Source organism: Vanessa atalanta, chromosome W, assembly GCF_905147765.1.
Source record: "Vanessa atalanta chromosome W, ilVanAtal1.2, whole genome shotgun sequence".
Lineage (NCBI taxonomy): Eukaryota > Metazoa > Arthropoda > Insecta > Lepidoptera > Nymphalidae > Vanessa > Vanessa atalanta.
In genome coordinates this window covers 4,966,181-4,992,360 of record NC_061901.1, presented here as the reverse complement: position 1 = coordinate 4,992,360, position 26,180 = coordinate 4,966,181, and the positions used below count along the sequence as shown (strand labels likewise).

Genomic DNA, 26,180 nt, shown 5'->3' with positions numbered 1-26,180 from the left:
CTCTATTGCAGACTAACTGTACTTTCGTAAGATGAGGAAAAGAAAGTACATAATGTTGATCATCCAGCTTTTCCTTTGCTTCTCTTGCTAGAGTTACGGTTGTGTAACGACAGTATTCCTTTAAGACCTGATGAACAATGAGTTGTTGCACGCAGTCTGGTTCTGTACGGATGCGTTGATTTACTTCCTTTTCACAAAGATACCAGTTTTTGACCTTCGGACATTCTGTCTCTATGTACATGAACGATTTCTCGTTAATTGCTATGAAGGGATATGGAGGTATAAGGGCAATTTGGACTTTATTAGGTACAATGGAAAGTTTATAGAGATCATAGATATCCGAGGAAACTATTGGAAATTTAAAAATTATTACTATTTGCTTCTCCGTATAATAATATCCCGGTTCTATAATATTATAGTATTCCCTTAATTCTAAGTCTATAATTTGATTCTTATTATATAACTTTGTTAACTTATCTATCATTAATTTTAAAACATGTATATCTAACATGGAATAGTGAGTGCTAGAAACACGAATAAAAGCTAACATATTTTCTATTCTAATTAATTCAGTCATCAGGTCTTCTACATTTTCTCCTATTATTACCAAAAGTTGAGCAAGTTTCGCATACTTAAGTAAACTATTTTCTTTATAGATATTTGAATTTAAAATAAGCTGTAAAGTATCGTTAATTTTAATTTGGTTTTCAACTAGTTCGTTAAGTACATCATTATGTTTCAGCATCCATTCTTTACTTAAACTAACATGATTATTAAACTCGGATACTATTCTATCTTGATTACTTTCTAATAATTTAATAGCATTATTATAATTTAATGCGTCTTGATAGTCTAGGTTGCCTGTAATACTTTTAATTACGGAACCTAAGCTGTTTACAAGACCTCTTTTAACGCGATTTGGTTCCAAAGACCTTAATTGATCAGAGACTTTTTGAAGCTTTTCACTAAGATAATTTATTTGGAGTTCGTAGAGTAAGTACGTATCATTATTAAGAAGGTTTTGAAGATTATTTAATTGAGTCGTTAAAAGTTCTATTTTATTTTCTATATTGTCTAACTTAATATACTGTAGAAATGTATGGTGGTGGGTAGTAAGTCTTATCGGTCCAAGTTTATACGGTAATAATCCAGGTCCATCGTCCAAGTTTTCAAGTTTTATCTCGCGAGAGTCTGTCATGTGAATGGTCAGCAGGAGTAGCACTATCCTGTAACAAGTTAGCTCCTTTAGGGACTCGTTTTAATCTAGATTTTGCTACAGGACCACGTTTTTTAGAGGTATAGATGTGGATAGGCAAGTCAGCTAGAACTGTATCTTGTGTAAATCGTGATGCTGTTTTCTGACGGCTAGCAAGAGGATTCCTAATGAAGACTTGTTGTTGGGGTGCATACTCAACTTCTGGCTCTCGAGTCCTATTTCTATTTTCAATTAAGGCTCTACGGTTCTCAAGAGAAGTACTGTTTATAATGTTATACACTTCTTTCATTCTTTCTTTATGATTTAATGAGTATTGTTGCAATAAGTGTTGAGTGAAATCTATGTCAACGCAGTCTCTCGGGTCAAAATGTCCGTTTAGTAAGTCAAAGGGTCTACATCTAGTAAAGCTATGTATGGAACTATTATAAGCAATAATGGCATATGGCATGAGGTTGATTATGGGCTCATCTTTATGTTTTAACTTCAGGATACGAAGGTGTTCTAATATTGTCGAATGAAATCGTTCAATGTTACCATTATCGATAGGAGAGTGAGCTAAAATTTTATGATGGTTGATTTTGTGTGATCGTGTAAATTCTGAAAATAATTGATTAGTAAATTCTGTTCCGTTATCGGTAACTATATTTATAGGTACACCATGATGGGTACAAAACTTTAATAACGCTTGTAAAATGCTTATGGCTGTTCCATCACGTAAATGGTACGCTTGACCATATTTGGTAAAAACGTCTACGAAGGTTATATATTTTTCATTATGTACAGTGAATAAGTCTATGTGCATAATTTCAAAAGGTTTACTAGCTGGGGGTACTACGTTAAATTGAGGTTTGATTGGATTCCTATTATATTTATCTTGTCCGCATATTGTGCATTCATTTATGAATTTTGAAATATGTTGCTTCATATTCGGCCAATAGTATTTTCGAGATAGGGCAAGGTAGCATTCATTTACTCCACGATGGTTTGTCTTTCCATTATGATAATGAGAAATTATCTCCTGTTATGTTGTCTTAGATTTTCGCGATTATTACACATTGAAATAAAACTAGTTTTTTAACGGACTAACCTTAGTCTGCCCGTGACCACGAACACTGCAAAGTGCTCGAAACGTCGGGATGTTAAAATAAAATAATTAATATACGCGATTAAATCCGTTAAAAAACTAGTTTTATTTCAATTATCTCCTGTTGTCGTAAATATTCTTTTATATTTTCAATTTCAAATTTCGTCAAAACGAGGTTCATCGATGAACTTTTAAACTTTTCTTGAATTATAGGAATTATAGAATACATTTCGAGAGCCGGATTTATAAGTATACCGGTTTTAATTTTAGGATTAACGAATTCTTTTATGGCGTTAACTACTTCTTCTTCTAAGTTGGATTCTAATAATTGTATGGAGGTTCGCGTGTGGTTATCGAATGGTTTCGTCACTGTTGGTTTTCGTTTAACGTCATTAACTATTGTAAAACATATTTGCCTACTAAATCTGTTAAGAGGGTCGTCTGTAATGGGTATATTTAATATAGGATTTTCTTTATCAGAATGTACAGTATCGGTCGAGGAGTTTGAAGATGGTGCTGCATGTTCAGGGGAATTTTGTATTATTTCAGAAGGATTTACTATTAGAGATGCATTTTCAGATGGATTTTGTTCTGGAGGTACATTGTCAGGGGGATCTCTCACAGCAGAGGATATAAAATCGGAAGGGTTACCTAGTAAGGAATTCAGTTCATCAATTTCGTCTATTAAAGTCTTGGTTTCTCCAGTATGTATTTCAATTCGTGAGAGTGCGTCAGCGTTACTATTCATTTTTCCTTTTTTATATATCACTGTAAAGTCATATTCACTTAGTTTTAGTCGCCATCGTGTGAGACGAGAATTTGGTTCTTTCAAATTCATCATCCACTGTAGAGGTTTGTGGTCTGTCAGTATTTTGAAGTTTCGTCCGAATAAATATGGTCTGAAGTATTTGGTCGCCCAAACTATAGCGAGAAGTTCCTTCTCGATGGTGCTATAATTAATTTCACTGTCATTCAATGTTCGGGATGCATAGCATACAGGTCTGTCAGCTCCTACTGGTCCTTGGGCTAGTATGGCTCCAATGGCTAAGTTAGAAGCGTCAGTCGTCAAATTAAACTCTGGTAAAATCTGAGCCGAGATGGCCCAGTGGTTAGAACGCGTGCATCTTAACCGATGATTTCGGGTTCAAACCCAGGCAGGCACCACTGAAATTTCATGTGCTTAAGGCTTTACTTATGATATGTCCAAGGTAAGCTGTTTCGAGTTTGAGGAACTCTGATTTATTCATTTGAACGTTATCCATAACGCGTTGGAAAGTAGAGGGGGCGTTCTTCAGTCCCATGGGCATACGAAGAAACTCAAAATGTCCATGCTCTACATAAAAAGCTGTTTTCGAAATGTCCTGAGGGTCCATCTCTACCTGATAAAACCCACTTGCTAAGTCAAGAGTAGTGAAATAATTACATTTTTTACATTTACCTAATTTGTCAAGGACGTCATTGATATTTGGAATAGGGTATTTGTCTTCTATAGTTTTTTCATTTAATTTACGATAATCTATTACGAGTCGTCATTTTTGTTTACTAGAACAGTCATTCTTTTTCGGTACCACCCAGATTGGTGAGCTCCAAGCAGAGTCAGATGGTCTAATTATTCCTTGATCTAACATTTTAGTTATTTGGTCCCTAACTTCCTGCCTATGTATAAATGGATAGCGGTAGTTTTTCGCATGCACGGGTATTTCGTCAGTGGTTCTAATTCTGTGTTTAATTTTGTTAGTAAATGTTAACGGTTCGCCTTCGATGTAAAAAACATCCGCATATTTAGAACAAAGAGCTATTAGATTACTTTTTTCTTCGTAATTTAAATGATCCGTTCTCAAGCGTGATAGTACTTCTTGTCGGCGTGTCGTATGTCGGGTGCATGTGTTCTCAATATTAAACAACTCAGCACTCGCCGGCCGGTCTAAAGATAATATAATGTCGTTAGGTGTTGGGTTCTCTACCTCTAAATAACCACGGCTATTATTTAATGTGGTAAGACATTCATGGATAATACAATTGCAAATTAATTGCTCTTTAACAAAAACTTCTCCATCCGGGGAGTTAATAGGAATGCAATTCATTTTGAAGTTCCGGCTGGGATAATGTCCTCGTATAGATTAACATTGCGAGAGTTATACATACTAATTGGATTTAAAGAAGTGCAAGTAATTAAGTATCCGTCTTTTAAGTCAATTTTAGCCTCCCATTTTGTTAACAAGTCTAGTCCTATCAGTCCGTCGAAATAGTCATGGAATTTATAAATGAATAATTTAAAGTCTTGAGGATCCCTAAATTCGTCAAAGCACGGTAATGTAATAGAATACTCATTCCTACTTGTCGTATACACATTAGTCACTTCAAATGGATCGTAGTTTAATGGAAAATTTGAAAAATACTTTTCTACAGCGTGAGGGCTAATGAAAGATTGGTTTGCACCGGTATCTATTAAAAGTTTAAGCGGAGGGTTTTTAATTTGAATATACGGTAATTGTCTTTGCGTCTGTAAGTTTAATTCTATTTTGGTTTGGGTGATTTCTGGTCTGAATGAAAATCCTGATCGGTACAAATAGCTTCTGACTGTGGTTCGGCTTCATTTAATAAACGGTCATTATTCGTATCGTAATAAGCAATAGCATTATCGTAATAGTCGGGTCTGTAATTAGTATTGTAGTAGTCTTCAGGTTCATTGTAGTAATTATATTCCTGTTCATAGTAGTAATCCGGGTAATTTTAGTATATATTATCATACGACAAACATTCGTTCATATTCATTTCGCGATATTTTAGGTAATTTGTAGGTGGTGGGTTACCCGATTTACGCCAGTCATGTCCAGTCATTAGGGTATGAGGTAAAGGTCTGGGATTAAAACTCTGGATTCAACTCATAGGCTTTGGCATTGAATTTTGAGGGGAATTATTCCGAGGTGACATACGAAAAACATTGCTGCGTGAATTATAATTAGGCGGTGGTGCACTAAACATCTGTTGCGTTTTTGTATGCATATTATACGGAGGTTGATTTCGATTAAAATTAAATTTAAAAGGCTGTGATTGTTGTATAGGACGTTGTCCTACAGGGGCTGGCCAATTAAATATCGGTGGTTGAAAGTTTTGAGGACGTGATTGTGAGAATGGAATGGGTTGCATTTTAGGGGTCGACTGCTGTTTTAGTCCGTCTGTACGTTGTTGTAAATATGTAACATTTAATTCCTCCTGAACATATTCAAGAGCTTTTTCTATGGTTTCGGGTCGCATACACCGAATTCGTGAACCCAAAGGTTCTTTTAAGCCGCGAACAAATGCCTGCGTAGTAACTTTTCTGTAAAGATCGCGTTTGGCGTCGATCGTAGTCGGTAAAGTCTCGTGAAGTGTAACGTAAGTCATTATCGTACTGATTAGCGTTTGGCAATGGCTATAAAATTCCTGAGGAGTCTTATTTCCTTGTACGGCTAACGAGAGGTCGTTGTATAAAGCTGTTTCGTCCCGTTGGTCAGAAAAATTATTAATTAGTGAAGTTCTGATACCAAGCCAACTATCTGGTATGCCATTAGAATTAATAGTAGCGGCGGCAGTATCCGTAATTTTATTTAGTATCCCGTTTAATAGACACAAGTTAGATAATTCGCTACCAGGCGCGATGTTTAAATATTGCGTTACAATTTGGTCACAAATATTAATAAATCTCGTAACTACATTAGGGTTTCCGTCAAAGTCGGGCACAATCCTAAGGATTTTATAAATGGTGCCCGGATCTTGAGACATATTAGGATTCGTATTATCTAAACCTATTAACTATTAACTTAGAATTAAATTCTAAATTTAAATTTCTGTTACAATCTAAACTACGGCGTCGGGCCTGCTGCGATGCAGATTCCCGATATCTATGAACTCTAGGGTGATAAATTTTGGATTGGAAATACAACTAGGATAAGAGCAACACGAGAAAAGTTCAAATGTACTCACATATACTTCATTTCTGGTTTCTCCTCGTGAATCGAAGTCTGGATTCGCCTTCCGGTTCTGCAGCTGGTCCGTAGATTCTGGATACTAGTGATGACCTAATTGCCCCTATCTAGTATCCTACCGACTGCGCCAGTTACGTTAGCTACAGTCGAAAGGTCGAAAAAAAACCAAAAACTAATTTAAACTTATTTAATTAAAAGAAATTACAATAAAACTTATTTCCTAATTAGCATGTCTAACCTACTCGATGTAAGTAATTGGAATGAAATAAAATAATAATTAAATTATAAAATCACATTTGCAACGTTACACTTAGTTTGGTTCTCACGATGAAGGAATCGCTGCATCATCAGTCCTCTTGATGTGTGTGTACGTAACTAATGCATCCTGACTTGTTTTTATATTGTTAATCATATTTTCATACTTGATAGCGTCGTCATTGTCTAGGTTACCAGTAATAATCTTAATAATAGATCCTATAGGATTTAGAATTCCACGTTTAATCCTTATCGATGGGGCTAACTGTTTAAATTTTTCAATGCTAATGTTTTTCATGTAATCAGTTTGAAGCTTTACATTAAATAACTGAAAATTTGATGTTTTATTGCCAAAATGTTTTTGTATGTATTCATTAAAATTTGCGTACCTTATAATGTTAAATTCTAAGTCCCCGTGAATTGAACTTAAATTTAAAATCTTAATAGTAGTCCACTTATCGTAACTTACGCTAGCTTGATCTTATTTCAGAGTCAACACGCCTGAATTCTTATCTATCCTTTGAAGTTGAAGGCTGTGAATCTCAATGGCCAGGTTCAAGAGCACGAGGGGAATCTGTGGAGGTCGTTTAATGTCCTTAATTGTCACCTTAGTGTCGCGATTATTATTCTAACAGGACAAATATTCCTAACGATTTCACCTGATACTTGTGCCTTTTGGAAACGAGGTTTATCTAGAGTAATTTCACACGTGGGGCTATATACTAGAGGTATTTCTTTATCTTGTGTTCGTGAAATTTGCGTCTTCATATCTATTGTTGCGTTTATCATTTTCAATAAATCTGAACCTATTAATCCGTCGTATCGCTTATCAACATCGTAAACATAGAACTTATGTTTAAGAGAACTTCTAAACGTTTTAACTAGGGGTATATATATAACTTGGTCATGTGAACTACACGCGTGAGTGCTAATAACTTGAAATGGTTCGATATATTTACGGAAAAATAGTGATCGACCTTTCGCTGACTAATAAAACTCCTAGTACTTCCGGTATCGATCATTAGACGTGCATCAATTTCAGGAATATAAATGTGCGGTAATCGCAATTTATACTATTACAATTTAAATACATATATCACTTCGGATGATCTCTGTCCGAGGCTATCATGGGAAAATTTACGTGATCTTCTTGATTGGTAGACTCGTAGACAACAAGCTCTACATTTTCGAAATAAAAATTGTGAAAGGCACCCTAGCTGTTAGCTATTTTTAGTAAAATATAAATTATTTTCACAGTTCGCGTAATCAGGCTGATAATCATAGTCTTGAAATATTTGGGATTTATTGTTATCGTGCATATAAAACATTTTGTTTTCGTCATAATTATGTGTAATCATGTTTTGCCTCAGGGGACGAGAAGTGCGCATCGAAACTTCACTATCTTGTGTGTGGGATAAATTACGTTGTGGTTGATTTTGTGATGGTATACCGAATTTAAATTGCTGATTTTGTGCGTTAAAATTGGGTCTGTTCTGTGTATTATCAAATTGAGATCTAAATCCTTGTTGAGGTGCAACACCAAATTTAAAATTGTTGTGGTTCTGTGGACTACCAAAATTTGGTCGGTAACCTTGCTGATTCTGGATACCAAAATTTGGCCTGTAGCTTTGCTGATTCGGAATACCGAATTTAAATTTACCTTGAGGCTGTGATACATCAGGCTTAAGGAAAGTTTGGTTTGGTACACCAAACCTATAAATATTGAAAGCGGATCTAAAATTATTTTGAGGCGTTTGCAGAATTCCAAATTTAAAGTTTTGTCTAACAGGAGAGCCAAATTTATTTGAATTCAATTAGCAATCAAAGTATTTTGATGAGGGTGGTTTGTTTTTATTTTTAGAGTTATATTGAAATTGAAAATTAACTTCTTCCATTACGACACTGAGAGCACTTTCCAAACTTGTGCAATTCTTTAGTCTTATAATTCGGATAATGTCTTTTGGCAAATTAAATAAAATCACATCAAGACACAAATTATTGTAAATAATCATTTTTGCAGCTTTCATTTCCTCACTAGCAAGCAAGTTGACCTTGGAGAAAAGAGTGCTACGAATTTATTGAATTCTATTACAGAATTCCAAAATAACTTTCATTAACATTAATTTTTAGATTTTCCAACTCAATTGCCACGCAGTCTTCCGATCTGGGGTCCCCAAAATGTTAAATAAAAATAGTTTTTAATTGTTCCCAAGTAATTATGTCCTCCCTCTCACTTAATAAAGCCGCTGCTCTACCACATAATCTACTAGTAATAGCATTATTCGGTCCATTATAATTTCTTAATATGTACTCACTTTTCTTAATAAATAAATTTAATATATTTTTATCACCATCAAACTTAGGAATTTAATTTAAAATATCCTTAAAGAACGGTCTTCCATTAGGAAAGTTGCTTCGCTTTGGTCCGGCATTTTTATAATCATTTTATTTAATTTAATCACTTAAAACACTAAAATATAAAAATTCGCTCATAAAATATGTCTGCCAATTACATGCAGAGGTCAAATAACTTTCAACGATTTTAGTTTTAAAGTTACGCAATAAAGTCCTACAGAAACAACACAGGAAATAACAAGGACGAGACAGGATAGTAAAAAGGTCTACTTACAGTCTGCTCAATCCCATGCCTACACGTAGAGCTGCTTGTGTCGTGGACAGGAACCTTCAGCGCCAGGTATATTTAACGTATTTATTTGGTTCGATAATACCCGGAGCCGCGCGTGAGACCAATTTTCGTGTACTCGAATACAGCGTTAAACTCGGCGGATATCCTATTATAATATTTGGGACAGAGACTGCATGATAACTAACTATTGTCATTGTCAAACAATATATATATATATATATATATATATATATATATATATATATATATATATATATATATATATATATATATATATATAGTTAGCTTGCAATGTAATCTGCCTGATCAACTAGTTTAATCAAATCGCGGGTCCGACCCACGTTGTTTATACTTACGTCGTTTATTGGTGGAGGTGACGCCAAGCCTTTTTTTTTTCTCTCGTTGGAAAAACGAAAATGGGAACGCTACAAAGACTGGGCTAACGCATCAGCGTCTCGTGATGTAAATACCAGCGCATTCAGAAAGGAATATAACTCTGCCGCTAGGTCCTTCAAAAACGTGATCGCTAAAGCGAAGACGGAGTACATTGGCAGAATTGGCGAGAGACTGGTGAGCCTCCCTTCAGGAACACGTGCGTTCTAGTCTCTCGCCAAGTCTGTCTTAGGGAATTTCTGTCAGCCTTCCTTACCATCTCTGCACAAGGACGGTGAGTCATTGGCCCATACAGCGAAGGAGAAGGCTGATCTTTTAGGCTCTCTCTTCGCGGCGAACTCGACTCTGGATGACCGAGGAAAGTCACAACCAACAATCCCGCGGTGTGATACCACAATGCCGGAGGTTAAATTCTGGCAAAGTGCAGTTCGTAAAGCACTTCTTTCCTTGGATATTCATAAGTCGAGTGGACCCGATGGCATTCCTCCAATCGTGCTACGGACTTGTGCTCCCGAGTTGGCGCCGGTCTTAACGCGTCTTTTCCGGCAATCCTATGCATTCGGCGTCGTCCCGAACTCCTGCTTTGGTGCATCCGATCCCTAAAAAGGGCAACCGCTCAGACCCGTCCAATTATAGGCCTATAGCCATCACCTCCTTCTTCTCCAAGATAATGGAGTCCATTATAAGGAAGCAGTTGAGAGCAAGGGGGAGGCATTAGCAGCCAGTCTGGACATAGCGAAAGCCTTCGATCGCGTGTGGCACAAAGCGCTTCTTTCGAAGCTTCCTTCTTATGGGCTTTCCGGGAAATTATGCAATTGGATTACCAGTTTTTTGGCAGATCGGAATATCAAGGTCGTTGTCGACGGTGCATGCTCTGACTTAAAATTCGTCAATGCTGGTGTTCCACAAGGCTGCGTTCTATCACCCACTCTGTTTCTTCTGCATATCAATGACTTGTTGCAAATCAGTAACATTCACTGCTATGCAGACGACAGCACCGTAGACACCTCATACACCCGCCGTGCTAATATTTCTAGGGAAAATGTCGAAGAAAACCGGAACAAACTTGTGTCTGAAATCGAGTCTTCGTTGAACAAAGTCTCGAACTGGGGTCGGCTAAACCTAGTCCATTTCAACCCCAAAAAGACGCAAGTTTGCGCGTTAACTGCTAAAAAAACACCATTTGTCGTATCTCCACGATTCGAGAACATTCCGTTAGCCGCCACAGCTAGTATCGGAATACTTGGCGTCGATGTTTCGAGCATCGTTCAGTTCCGCGGTCAATTGGAAGGCAAAGCCAAATTGGCATAAAAAAAGCTCGGTGTGCTCAGCAAGGCAAGACAGTATTTCACGTCGGCCCATCGTCTAAGTCTATACAAGGCGCAAATTCGGCCTCACATGGAATACTGCTCTCACCTCTGGGCGGGTGCTCCCCAGTACCAGCTCCTTCCATTTGACCGTATCCAACGTAGAGCGGCTCGAATTATCGACGATAAAGCCCTTTCCGATCTGCTTGATCCTTTGGCTTTGCGTAGAGATGTTGGATCGCTCTGCATCTTCTACAGAATTTATCACGGGGAATGTTCCGAGGAATTGTTCGGATTAATCCCGGCTGCTGAATTTCACCTTCGGACATCTCTTCAAAATTCCAAATATCACCCGCACCACCTAGATGTCCGAAAATCCACAATAGCGCGATTTTTAAGACATTTTCTGCCTCGCACAACCACTCTGTGGAACCAGCTTTCGCCGGCGGTTTTTCCGAACCGATACGACTTGGGAACCTTCAAGAAAAGAGCGTACTCTTTCCTGAAAGGCCGGCAACGCACCTGCAAGCCCCCCGGTGTTGCAGATGTCCATGGGCGGTGGTAGTCACTTTCCATCAGGTGAGCCTCCTGCTCGTTTGCCACCTATGCCATAAAAAAAAACGCATTACCGCATTACCGCGCCACGTGATGGAAAGTGGGGGGGGGGGTGGGGGACTCCCCGGAGCCCTGGACGCCGAGTGCGCCCAGGTACGCCGAGTTTACCCACTAAAAAACCAGCGGGTCTCCGTCTTTTGGCGGGCGCTACGGGATCGCTTACGCATGCTACCGTAACGCCCTGACGGTCGGCCCGCCTATGAGGGCCTCCAATACCTAGGGGGGATTCTCGGGGTACTGAGACCCCCCTGGTTCCTGCGGCGCCTATTGAGGCGGCATCCTCTTCCCGCTCCCGCTCCGCGGCTTCCTTCTGCGACATCACGTTTTCGCAGAAGGAGCGCATTTCCGACCAACACGTCTCACTGCCGAGCATTTCGTTGACGACGTTTGACAGCGAGAGGTCGCCGCCTCTCATAGACGCCGCCAAGGAGTGCCTCTGGGGCCCCACGCGGCACACTCACTCAGGGTGTGATGCACCGTGTCGACTGGCGCACCACACTCGTGGCAGGAGGGTGACACCTCCCGCCGCGCTATCCCGTGCAGGTACTTACCGAAGCATTCGTGCCCGGTAAGTACCTGTGTCATCCTGAAGGTGAGTGTGCCCTTCTTCCTCTCGACCCAGCGACTCAAGTGGGGACGGATCGCCTCCACTGTCGCCAGGCCCGCCGTAGGTGACCCCAGATCCACCTGCCATCGGGCGATCAGGGCTTGCTGGGCCAGAGCCCTGATCCGCCCGACCTCCGCCGACCCCGGACGGTCACCGCGGTTCCTTCTCACCGCTATGACCCTCTGCGGCTCTTGTCAGCGGTGAGGGAGGTGACGCCAAGCCTTCCTCAGATTCCGAAGATGAAGAAGAATCTCTCCTATCACTGGACACCTCGGATACTTGTCGAGACGACCGCTCTCCATCTGAATCAACGGCATCTGACTTATCCTTATCTTTACCTTTATCGCTTACGATACTCATTCGTAAATTGTTTCCCTTATGCGATGAAAGCACGTTTTTAACAAAAAAAATCGCCTTAAAATTCACTATGTTAAGTAATTTTTGACCATCTAAAACTCGATAGAAAATTTTAAAATTTTACGCGGCGAGATTTACAAACACTATGATTCGAAAATGTCAGTGGCGCGTAAAATTGAAACAAGATAGCGGGCTCTGCTCTGTGTGAAAGAACACACCAGCAGATTTGTGGTAACAAAAGACGGAAAGAGGAACTCCTATTTTATAATTGTTTTTGGTAAGATTTATGGATGCTTCTTCAAACAATGCTGTGTGTTTTAAATACACATATAATAACGCGCGCTTAGATCGGCAGTATTATAGCCACATTGGGAGATAACGGGTAGGCGGGTAGCCGCGGTGCGGGGATGGTAGGAATCTCCTTCCGCGTCCGCGTCGTCGTCGTCTCGATATCTCGCGCGGTATTTTTAATTTTGAGATAACTTTTAAGTAGTTAATTAATTTATATGGCATAAATACTCATTATAATCTGCGTGAAATTCTTAAGACAACTAACTTATTTAAATTGAAAAAGATTAACAAAGTATCCGTTAAAATGGCTTTCCAATTACAGCATTGGACGTGACCATTTTTTAAAAAGTAAAATCAGAATAGTAAGTTATCCTTAAAAGATGGATATACACTATCGCAGACTTTTCTGTAGATCTATAAAAAAGGAATATTCGCCTCATACATTGTTTTATTATATCTCAAAGGAATTAGACAGCGTTTCCGATGAACCATATTATTATTATGTATGGTATTCAAGCCGGCCGCGTCTGTCTGTCTGTATGTTTTTTTTTTTTACTATAAAACATCCACGGGCTCACAGTTGCCCGTGCCTTTTTTTACATTTTATTTTTATAAATTGTGGCGTTATTTTATATTTTTACTAAACATCAGCAGATCTTCGCTGGACTTCGCGAGCTTGTCGTCTTCTTGGAAGACGTGGCCCACACTGACATTATTTTTTTTTCGGGCCCTGCTCCGTGCTCGATCAGAAAGAGCACAGCCTCGGCGACTCTGATGTCGCGTTTATGTATAGATGTCTTAAGGCTGTGCTCTAGGATGGTCTTTTCTGAAACACCCGCCGCTCGGCCGATGAATCTGCCGATAGCGTCGCTTCCATCGTCCGTGTAATAGACACAGGTGTTAGTGTGTCTAGTGATTGCCACAACTGCGTGAGGAACACTTTCGTGTATATAGAGCCTTACATTCTTCGACTGGACTATGATAACGTCGCCGTAGGTCTGTCCCTGACGTTCATGGATGGTCATGACGCTTGAACCTTCACCTTTTCCGTATCCCTGGTCCATCAGGAGTTTCTTTTCCTCCTGCGTATGGGCCAGATATAGGGTTTTGGTTTGGTCGGATGATATGTTGGCGTCAGTGAATATCTCCATTTTGAGGGAGTGGACGATGGGGCTTGCAGAGTAGATGTTACGGTAGACCTCGCTAATGGCGTATGCGACGTCCAGGGAGTTTCGGTGCGTACAGGATAACTCACGGGTGATGTTTGTTGTCAGGCTTGGTCGGCAGTACCTCATTTCGAACAGATTTTCTCTGTCGAAAGGCAACTGGTTGATATCTCCGATGAGGACTACCTCGCTAGCTCCGGACAGCTGCGGATTACTATGCTCCGAAGTGGTTCATGAGGGCTTCGTCTATCGTAAGACGGTTACATTTTATGCTCTCGTTGAACCCGTTCACTAGCACGGATGCCATAGTTCGTACCCTTGATTTAGCTTTTTCGCCAAATCGGTGTGTAAGTTGTTCTTTCAGGTCTTTGGCGGCTTCGATTGTGGAGGTGACTACCACTTCTTTGTCCTCATCAAAATTCCTTACAATGTGAGTCGTCTTTCCGCATCCTGGTACCCCGTTTATCCACGATATCTGTGGCAGTTCCCCACCCACGAGAGGTGCGTCGACCCCCGGACCTTCTGAGATGGACTTTGCCATCCTGTCGTCTAGCATTACTTTCGTGCATCTGGCCACTACTACCACCGGATCTCCTATTGGTGTGAAGAACCTAGGGAATGCGTCTTTTCGCCCCTCATCTTCAACCAGGCCCACGAATCCTTCTGCAGCGCTGTAAGCAGCCATATACCGCCCCGACATTTTCCCTTTGATAACTTGGGATGTGTCGTTGTGGTATATGGCCGCCTCGGCTTCTTCAAGCTCCACTTCCAGCAGCTTTTCGTTACCGCGTTGGTAGGTCTGCATGATCTTTTTGCAGGTGGCTAAGTGGACCTCACGGGTGGCCGTCACAATAGCCCGGAACTCTAGGAAAGCATTCACTGCATGGTCTCGAGGGTTTGACGCTGGTCTCAGCTTTGGTGGTATTACTTGACCCTTATCGGCCCTTGTTAGATGGGCGCGTGTTGTTACCAGATCGCGGATTAAACACGTCACCGCCCTCACTGCAGGTCCAGAGCTCGGCCGTCGGGGTCTGGGCCGTTCTCTGCGCCGCTATTTTTAACTGCAATCGCTCAGATCCGCTTAACTGGGACTCTATGGTGGCCGGCTTTGCAGTTGGGAATGTTGTTGGGATCTCGGGTTTCAGGAAACCTAGGTCTTCCCCCCTGTCGTCATATGCGATAACCTCATGTTTTTTCTAACAGGCAGCCAAAGCGGACAGCAATATCACCTGTTTCAAAGCCGACTCTCATGGCGTTCACGCTTATTGTACTTGGGTTCCCTCCGTGGTCCTCCTCGCCCATCTTCGAGAGCATTCTGCACGCCATTGCAAAGGGGGCTTCCTCTTCCCGTTCGAAAAGTGCGACCACTTTGTTTCGTAGTCGCATCAGTCAACAGGTCAAAGCACCCGGCATTTGCGTTGTTAGCGCGTCGATGGTGGTCCGTTTGATGCTAAATTTAGAAGTGCTCCCTTTAATGAGCAAGGCTATTCCAGGAGACACAGTCAAGCGATCTGAGCCCTCCGGACAACAGAATCCAATGCCCACCCTCTCAGTATGTTTGCGATAAACTCCAAAACTACTGAACGGATTTTCAAACGGTTTTCACTAATAGACAGAATGATTCATGAGGAAGGTTTAGGTACATAATTCATTATGATTTTTGTGTAAGTAAGTTGAAAGAGAACGACAATTGTTAAACATGTCGGAAAGCCACCAGGGAGTTTTCGTCGGAAACGCTGTCTAATTCCTTTGAGATATAATAAAACAATGTATGAGGCGAATATTCCTTTTTTATAGATCTACAGAAAAGTCTGCGATAGTGTATATCCATCTTTTAAGGATAACTTACTATTCTGATTTTACTTTTTAAAAAATGGTCACGTCCAATGCTGTAATTGGAAAGCCATTTTAACGGATACTTTGTTAATCTTTTTCAATTTAAATAAGTTAGTTGTCTTAAGAATTTCACGCAGATTATAATGAGTATTTATGCCATATAAATTAATTAACTACTTAAAAGTTATCTCAAAATTAAAAATACCGCGCGAGATATCGAGACGACGACGACGCGGACGCGGAAGGAGATTCCTACCATCCCCGCACCGCGGCTACCCGCCTACCCGTTATCTCCCAATGTGGCTATAATACTGCCGATCTAAGCGCGCGTTATTATATGTGTATTTAAAACACACAGCATTGTTTGAAGAAGCATCCATAAATCTTACCAAAAACAATTATAAAATAGGAGTTCCTCTTTCCGTCTTTTGTTACCACAAATCTGCTGGTGTGTTCTTTCACACAGAGCAGAGCCCGCTATCTTGTTTCAATTTTACGCGCCACTGACATTTTCGAATCATAGTGTTTGTAAATCTCGCCGCGTAAAATTTTAAAATTTTCTATCGAGTTTTAGATGGTCAAAAATTACTTAACATAGTGAATTTTAAGGCGATTTTTTTTGTTAAAAACGTGCTTTCATCGCATAAGGGAAACAATTTACGAATGAGTATCGTAAGCGATAAAGGTAAAGATAAGGATAAGTCAGATGCCGTTGATTCAGATGGAGAGCGGTCGTCTCGACAAGTATCCGAGGTGTCCAGTGATAGGAGAGATTCTTCTTCATCTTCGGAATCTGAGGAAGGCTTGGCGTCACCTCCCTCACCGCTGACAAGAGCCGCAGAGGGTCATAGCGGTGAGAAGGAACCGCGGTGACCGTCCGGGGTCGGCGGAGGTCGGGCGGATCAGGGCTCTGGCCCAGCAAGCCCTGATCGCCCGATGGCAGGTGGATCTGGGGTCACCTACGGCGGGCCTGGCGACAGTGGAGGCGATCCGTCCCCACTTGAGTCGCTGGGTCGAGAGGAAGAAGGGCACACTCACCTTCAGGATGACACAGGTACTTACCGGGCACGAATGCTTCGGTAAGTACCTGCACGGGATAGCGCGGCGGGAGGTGTCACCCTCCTGCCACGAGTGTGGTGCGCCAGTCGACACGGTGCATCACACCCTGAGTGAGTGTGCCGCGTGGGGCCCCAGAGGCACTCCTTGGCGGCGTCTATGAGAGGCGGCGACCTCTCGCTGTCAAACGTCGTCAACGAAATGCTCGGCAGTGAGACGTGTTGGTCGGAAATGCGCTCCTTCTGCGAAAACGTGATGTCGCAGAAGGAAGCCGCGGAGCGGGAGCGGGAAGAGGATGCCGCCTCAATAGGCGCCGCAGGAACCAGGGGGGTCTCAGTACCCCGAGAATCCCCCCTAGGTATTGGAGGCCCTCATAGGCGGGCCGACCGTCAGGGCGTTACGGTAGCATGCGTAAGCGATCCCGTAGCGCCCGCCAAAAGACGGAGACCCGCTGGTTTTTTAGTGGGTAAACTCGGCGTACCTGGGCGCACTCGGCGTCCAGGGCTCCGGGGAGTCCCCCACACCCCCCCCCACTTTCCATCACGTGGCGCGGTAATGCGGTAATGCGTTTTTTTTTATGGCATAGGTGGCAAACGAGCAGGAGGCTCACCTGATGGAAAGTGACTACCACCGCCCATGGACATCTGCAACACCGGGGGGCTTGCAGGTGCGTTGCCGGCCTTTCAGGAAAGAGTACGCTCTTTTCTTGAAGGTTCCCAAGTCGTATCGGTTCGGAAAAACCGCCGGCGAAAGCTGGTTCCACAGAGTGGTTGTGCGAGGCAGAAAATGTCTTAAAAATCGCGCTATTGTGGATTTTCGGACATCTAGGTGGTGCGGGTGATATTTGGAATTTTGAAGAGATGTCCGAAGGTGAAATTCAGCAGCCGGGATTAATCCGAACAATTCCTCGGAACATTCCCCGTGATAAATTCTGTAGAAGATGCAGAGCGATCCAACATCTCTACGCAAAGCCAAAGGATCAAGCAGATCGGAAAGGGCTTTATCGTCGATAATTCGAGCCGCTCTACGTTGGATACGGTCAAATGGAAGGAGCTGGTACTGGGGAGCACCCGCCCAGAGGTGAGAGCAGTATTCCATGTGAGGCCGAATTTGCGCCTTGTATAGACTTAGACGATGGGCCGACGTGAAATACTGTCTTGCCTTGCTGAGCACACCGAGCTTTTTTTATGCCAATTTGGCTTTGCCTTCCAATTGACCGTGGAACTGAACGATGCTCGAAACATCGACGCCAAGTATTCCGATACTAGCTGTGGCGGCTAACGGAATGTTCTCGAATCGTGGAGATACGACAAATGGTGTTTTTTTAGCAGTTAACGCGCAAACTTGCGTCTTTTTGGGGTTGAAATGGACTAGGTTTAGCCGACCCCAGTTCGAGACTTTGTTCAACGAAGACTCGATTTCAGACACAAGTTTGTTCCGGTTTTCTTCGACATTTTCCCTAGAAATATTAGCACGGCGGGTGTATGAGGTGTCTACGGTGCTGTCGTCTGCATAGCAGTGAATGTTACTGATTTGCAACAAGTCATTGATATGCAGAAGAAACAGAGTGGGTGATAGAACGCAGCCTTGTGGAACACCAGCATTGACGAATTTTAAGTCAGAGCATGCACCGTCGACAACGACCTTGATATTCCGATCTGCCAAAAAACTGGTAATCCAATTGCATAATTTCCCGGAAAGCCCATAAGAAGGAAGCTTCGAAAGAAGCGCTTTGTGCCACACGCGATCGAAGGCTTTCGCTATGTCCAGACTGGCTGCTAATGCCTCCCCCTTGCTCTCAACTGCTTCCTTATAATGGACTCCATTATCTTGGAGAAGAAGGAGGTGATGGCTATAGGCCTATAATTGGACGGGTCTGAGCGGTTGCCCTTTTTAGGGATCGGATGCACCAAAGCAGGAGTTCGGGACGACGCCGAATGCATAGGATTGCCGGAAAAGACGCGTTAAGACCGGCGCCAACTCGGGAGCACAAGTCCGTAGCACGATTGGAGGAATGCCATCGGGTCCACTCGACTTATGAATATCCAAGGAAAGAAGTGCTTTACGAACTGCACTTTGCCAGAATTTAACCTCCGGCATTGTGGTATCACACCGCGGGATTGTTGGTTGTGACTTTCCTCGGTCATCCAGAGTCGAGTTCGCCGCGAAGAGAGAGCCTAAAAGATCAGCCTTCTCCTTCGCTGTATGGGCCAATGACTCACCGTCCTTGTGCAGAGATGGTAAGGAAGGCTGACAGAAATTCCCTAAGACAGACTTGGCGAGAGACTAGAACGCACGTGTTCCTGAAGGGAGGCTCACCAGTCTCTCGCCAATTCTGCCAATGTACTCCGTCTTCGCTTTAGCGATCACGTTTTTGAAGGACCTAGCGGCAGAGTTATATTCCTTTCTGAATGCGCTGGTATTTACATCACGAGACGCTGATGCGTTAGCCCAGTCTTTGTAGCGTTCCCATTTTCGTTTTTCCAACGAGAGAAAAAAAAAAGGCTTGGCGTCACCTCCACCAATAAACGACGTAAGTATAAACAACGTGGGTCGGACCCGCGATTTGATTAAACTAGTTGATCAGGCAGATTACATTGCAAGCTAACTATATATATATATATATATATATATATATTGTTTGACAATGACAATAGTTAGTTATCATGCAGTCTCTGTCCCAAATATTATAATAGGATATCCGCCGAGTTTAACGCTGTATTCGAGTACACGAAAATTGGTCTCACGCGCGGCTCCGGGTATTATCGAACCAAATAAATACGTTAAATATACCTGGCGCTGAAGGTTCCTGTCCACGACACAAGCAGCTCTACGTGTAGGCATGGGATTGAGCAGACTGTAAGTAGACCTTTTTACTATCCTGTCTCGTCCTTGTTATTTCCTGTGTTGTTTCTGTAGGACTTTATTGCGTAACTTTAAAACTAAAATCGTTGAAAGTTATTTGACCTCTGCATGTAATTGGCAGACATATTTTATGAGCGAATTTTTATATTTTAGTGTTTTAAGTGATTAAATTAAATAAAATGATTATAAAAATGCCGGACCAAAGCGAAGCAACTTTCCTAATGGAAGACCGTTCTTTAAGGATATTTTAAATTAAATTCCTAAGTTTGATGGTGATAAAAATATATTAAATTTATTTATTAAGAAAAGTGAGTACATATTAAGAAATTATAATGGACCGAATAATGCTATTACTAGTAGATTATGTGGTAGAGCAGCGGCTTTATTAAGTGAGAGGGAGGACATAATTACTTGGGAACAATTAAAAACTATTTTTATTTAACATTTTGGGGACCCCAGATCGGAAGACTGCGTGGCAATTGAGTTGGAAAATCTAAAAATTAATGTTAATGAAAGTTATTTTGGAATTCTGTAATAGAATTCAATAAATTCGTAGCACTCTTTTCTCCAAGGTCAACTTGCTTGCTAGTGAGGAAATGAAAGCTGCAAAAATGATTATTTACAATAATTTGTGTCTTGATGTGATTTTATTTAATTTGCCAAAAGACATTATCCGAATTATAAGACTAAAGAATTGCACAAGTTTGGAAAGTGCTCTCAGTGTCGTAATGGAAGAAGTTAATTTTCAATTTCAATATAACTCTAAAAATAAAAACAAACCACCCTCATCAAAATACTTTGATTGCTAATTGAATTCAAATAAATTTGGCTCTCCTGTTAGACAAAACTTTAAATTTGGAATTCTGCAAACGCCTCAAAATAATTTTAGATCCGCTTTCAATATTTATAGGTTTGGTGTACCAAACCAAACTTTCCTTAAGCCTGATGTATCACAGCCTCAAGGTAAATTTAAATTCGGTATTCCGAATCAGCAAAGCTACAGGCCAAATTTTGGTATCCAGAATCAGCAAGGTTACCGACCAAATTTTGGTAGTCCACAGAACCACAACAATTTTAAATTTGGTGTTGCACCTCAACAAGGATTTAGATCTCAATTTGATAATACACAGAACAGACCCAATTTTAACGCACAAAATCAGCAATTTAAATTCGGTATACCATCACAAAATCAACCACAACGTAATTTATCCCACACACAAGATAGTGAAGTTTCGATGCGCACTTCTCGTCCCCTGAGGCAAAACATGATTACACATAATTATGACGAAAACAAAATGTTTTATATGCACGATAACAATAAATCCCAAATATTTCAAGACTATGATTATCAGCCTGATTACGCGAACTGTGAAAATAATTTATATTTTACTAAAAATAGCTAACAGCTAGGGTGCCTTTCACAATTTTTATTTCGAAAATGTAGAGCTTGTTGTCTACGAGTCTACCAATCAAGAAGATCACGTAAATTTTCCCATGATAGCCTCGGACAGAGATCATCCGAAGTGATATATGTATTTAAATTGTAATAGTATAAATTGCGATTACCGCACATTTATATTCCTGAAATTGATGCACGTCTAATGATCGATACCGGAAGTACTAGGAGTTTTATTAGTCAGCGAAAGGTCGATCACTATTTTTCCGTAAATATATCGAACCATTTCAAGTTATTAGCACTCACGCGTGTAGTTCACATGACCAAGTTATATATATACCCCTAGTTAAAACGTTTAGAAGTTCTCTTAAACATAAGTTCTATGTTTACGATGTTGATAAGCGATACGACGGATTAATAGGTTCAGATTTATTGAAAATGATAAACGCAACAATAGATATGAAGACGCAAATTTCACGAACACAAGATAAAGAAATACCTCTAGTATATAGCCCCACGTGTGAAATTACTCTAGATAAACCTCGTTTCCAAAAGGCACAAGTATCAGGTGAAATCGTTAGGAATATTTGTCCTGTTAGAATAATAATCGCGACACTAAGGTGACAATTAAGGACATTAAACGACCTCCACAGATTCCCCTCGTGCTCTTGAACCTGGCCATTGAGATTCACAGCCTTCAACTTCAAAGGATAGATAAGAATTCAGGCGTGTTGACTCTGAAATAAGATCAAGCTAGCGTAAGTTACGATAAGTGGACTACTATTAAGATTTTAAATTTAAGTTCAATTCACGGGGACTTAGAATTTAACATTATAAGGTACGCAAATTTTAATGAATACATACAAAAACATTTTGGCAATAAAACATCAAATTTTCAGTTATTTAATGTAAAGCTTCAAACTGATTACATGAAAAACATTAGCATTGAAAAATTTAAACAGTTAGCCCCATCGATAAGGATTAAACGTGGAATTCTAAATCCTATAGGATCTATTATTAAGATTATTACTGGTAACCTAGACAATGACGACGCTATCAAGTATGAAAATATGATTAACAATATAAAAACAAGTCAGGATGCATTAGTTACGTACACACACATCAAGAGGACTGATGATGCAGCGATTCCTTCATCGTGAGAACCAAACTAAGTGTAACGTTGCAAATGTGATTTTATAATTTAATTATTATTTTATTTCATTCCAATTACTTACATCGAGTAGGTTAGACATGCTAATTAGGAAATAAGTTTTATTGTAATTTCTTTTAATTAAATAAGTTTAAATTAGTTTTTGGTTTTTTTTCGACCTTTCGACTGTAGCTAACGTAACTGGCGCAGTCGGTAGGATACTAGATAGGGGCAATTAGGTCATCACTAGTATCCAGAATCTACGGACCAGCTGCAGAACCGGAAGGCGAATCCAGACTTCGATTCACGAGGAGAAACCAGAAATGAAGTATATGTGAGTACATTTGAACTTTTCTCGTGTTGCTCTTATCCTAGTTGTATTTCCAATCCAAAATTTATCACCCTAGAGTTCATAGATATCGGGAATCTGCATCGCAGCAGGCCCGACGCCGTAGTTTAGATTGTAACAGAAATTTAAATTTAGAATTTAATTCTAAGTTAATAGTTAATAGGTTTAGATAATACGAATCCTAATATGTCTCAAGATCCGGGCACCATTTATAAAATCCTTAGGATTGTGCCCGACTTTGACGGAAACCCTAATGTAGTTACGAGATTTATTAATATTTGTGACCAAATTGTAACGCAATATTTAAACATCGCGCCTGGTAGCGAATTATCTAACTTGTGTCTATTAAACGGGATACTAAATAAAATTACGGATACTGCCGCCGCTACTATTAATTCTAATGGCATACCAGATAGTTGGCTTGGTATCAGAACTTCACTAATTAATAATTTTTCTGACCAACGGGACGAAACAGCTTTATACAACGACCTCTCGTTAGCCGTACAAGGAAATAAGACTCCTCAGGAATTTTATAGCCATTGCCAAACGCTAATCAGTACGATAATGACTTACGTTACACTTCAGGAGACTTTACCGACTACGATCGACGCCAAACGCGATCTTTACAGAAAAGTTACTACGCAGGCATTTGTTCGCGGCTTAAAAGAACCTTTGGGTTCACGAATTCGGTGTATGCGACCCGAAACCATAGAAAAAGCTCTTGAATATGTTCAGGAGGAATTAAATGTTACATATTTACAACAACGTACAGACGGACTAAAACAGCAGTCGACCCCTAAAATGCAACCCATTCCATTCTCACAATCTCGTCCTCAAAACTTTCAACCACCGATATTTAATTGGCCAGCCCCTGTAGGACAACGTCCTATACAACAATCACAGCCTTTTAAATTTAATTTTAATCGAAATCAACCTCCGTATAATATGCATACAAAAACGCAACAGATGTTTAGTGCACCACCGCCTAATTATAATTCACGCAGCAATGTTTTTCGTATGTCACCTCGGAATAATTCCCCTCAAAATTCAATGCCAAAGCCTATGAGTTGAATCCAGAGTTTTAATCCCAGACCTTTACCTCATACCCTAATGACTGGACATGACTGGCGTAAATCGGGTAACCCACCACCTACAAATTACCTAAAATATCGCGAAATGAATATGAACGAATGTTTGTCGTATGATAATATATACTAAAATTACCCGGATTACTACTATGAACAGGAATATAATTACTACAATGAACCTGAAGACTACTACAATACTAATTACAGACCCGACTATTACGATAATGCTATTGCTTATTACGATACGAATAATGACCGTTTATTAAATGAAGCCGAACCACAGTCAGAAGCTATTTGTACCGATCAGGATTTTCATTCAGACCAGAAATCACCCAAACCAAAATAGAATTAAACTTACAGACGCAAAGACAATTACCGTATATTCAAATTAAAAACCCTCCGCTTAAACTTTTAATAGATACCGGTGCAAACCAATCTTTCATTAGCCCTCACGCTGTAGAAAAGTATTTTTCAAATTTTCCATTAAACTACGATCCATTTGAAGTGACTAATGTGTATACGACAAGTAGGAATGAGTATTCTATTACATTACCGTGCTTTGACGAATTTAGGGATCCTCAAGACTTTAAATTATTCATTTATAAATTCCATGACTATTTCGACGGACTGATAGGACTAGACTTGTTAACAAAATGGGAGGCTAAAATTGACTTAAAAGACGGATACTTAATTACTTGCACTTCTTTAAATCCAATTAGTATGTATAACTCTCGCAATGTTAATCTATACGAGGACATTATCCCAGCCGGAACTTCAAAATGAATTGCATTCCTATTAACTCCCCGGATGGAGAAGTTTTTATTAAAGAGCAATTAATTTGCAATTGTATTATCCATGAATGTCTTACCACATTAAATAATAGCCGTGGTTATTTAGAGGTAGAGAACCCAACACCTAACGACATTATATTATCTTTAGACCGGCCGGCGAGTGCTGAGTTGTTTAATATTGAGAACACATGCACCCGACATACGACACGCCGACAAGAAGTACTATCACGCTTGAGAACGGATCATTTAAATTACGAAGAAAAAAGTAATCTAATAGCTCTTTGTTCTAAATATGCGGACGTTTTTTACATCGAAGGCGAACCGTTAACATTTACTAACAAAATTAAACACAGAATTAGAACCACTGACGAAATACCCGTGCATGCGAAAAACTACCGCTATCCATTTATACATAGGCAGGAAGTTAGGGACCAAATAACTAAAATGTTAGATCAAGGAATAATTAGACCATCTGACTCTGCTTGGAGCTCACCAATCTGGGTGGTACCGAAAAAGAATGACTGTTCTAGTAAACAAAAATGACGACTCGTAATAGATTATCGTAAATTAAATGAAAAAACTATAGAAGACAAATACCCTATTCCAAATATCAATGACGTCCTTGACAAATTAGGTAAATGTAAAAAATGTAATTATTTCACTACTCTTGACTTAGCAAGTGGGTTTTATCAGGTAGAGATGGACCCTCAGGACATTTCGAAAACAGCTTTTTATGTAGAGCATGGACATTTTGAGTTTCTTCGTATGCCCATGGGACTGAAGAACGCCCCCTCTACTTTCCAACGCGTTATGGATAACGGTCAAATGAATAAATCAGAGTTCCTCAAACTCGAAACAGCTTACCTTGGACATATCATAAGTAAAGCCTTAAGCACATGAAATTTCAGTGGTGCCTGCCTGGGTTTGAACCCGAAATCATCGGTTAAGATGCACGCGTTCTAACCACTGGGCCATCTCGGCTCAGATTTTACCAGAGTTTAATTTGACGACTGACGCTTCTAACTTAGCCATTGGAGCCATACTAGCCCAAGGACCAGTAGGAGCTGACAGACCTGTATGCTATGCATCCCGAACATTGAATGACAGTGAAATTAATTATAGCACCATCGAGAAGGAACTTCTCGCTATAGTTTGGGCGACCAAATACTTCAGACCATATTTATTCGGACGAAACTTCAAAATACTGACAGACCACAAACCTCTACAGTGGATGATGAATTTGAAAGAACCAAATTCTCGTCTCACACGATGGCGACTAAAACTAAGTGAATATGACTTTACAGTGATATATAAAAAAGGAAAAATGAATAGTAACGCTGACGCACTCTCACGAATTGAAATACATACTGGAGAAACCAAGACTTTAATAGACGAAATTGATGAACTGAATTCCTTACTAGGTAACCCTTCCGATTTTATATCCTCTGCTGTGAGAGATCCCCCTGACAATGTACCTCCAGAACAAAATCCATCTGAAAATGCATCTCTAATAGTAAATCCTTCTGAAATAATACAAAATTCCCCTGAACATGCAGCACCATCTTCAAACTCCTCGACCGATACTGTACATTCTGATAAAGAAAATCCTATATTAAATATACCCATTACAGACGACCCTCTTAACAGATTTAGTAGGCAAATATGTTTTACAATAGTTAATGACGTTAAACGAAAACCAACAGTGACGAAACCATTCGATAACCACACGCGAACCTCCATACA

At 40.4% G+C, this 26,180-nt stretch overlaps 1 long non-coding RNA gene across 1 annotated transcript; it reads left to right on the top strand.

Moving 5' to 3' along the window:
- The first annotated feature begins 8,678 nt into the window (after nucleotides 1-8,678).
- LOC125075722 lies at nucleotides 8,679-13,689 on the top strand. Its single transcript, XR_007120236.1, has 3 exons — nucleotides 8,679-8,692; nucleotides 11,880-11,885; nucleotides 13,494-13,689. It is a non-coding gene; the product is annotated as an uncharacterized LOC125075722 (long non-coding RNA).
- Nucleotides 13,690-26,180: the final 12,491 nt, after the last annotated feature.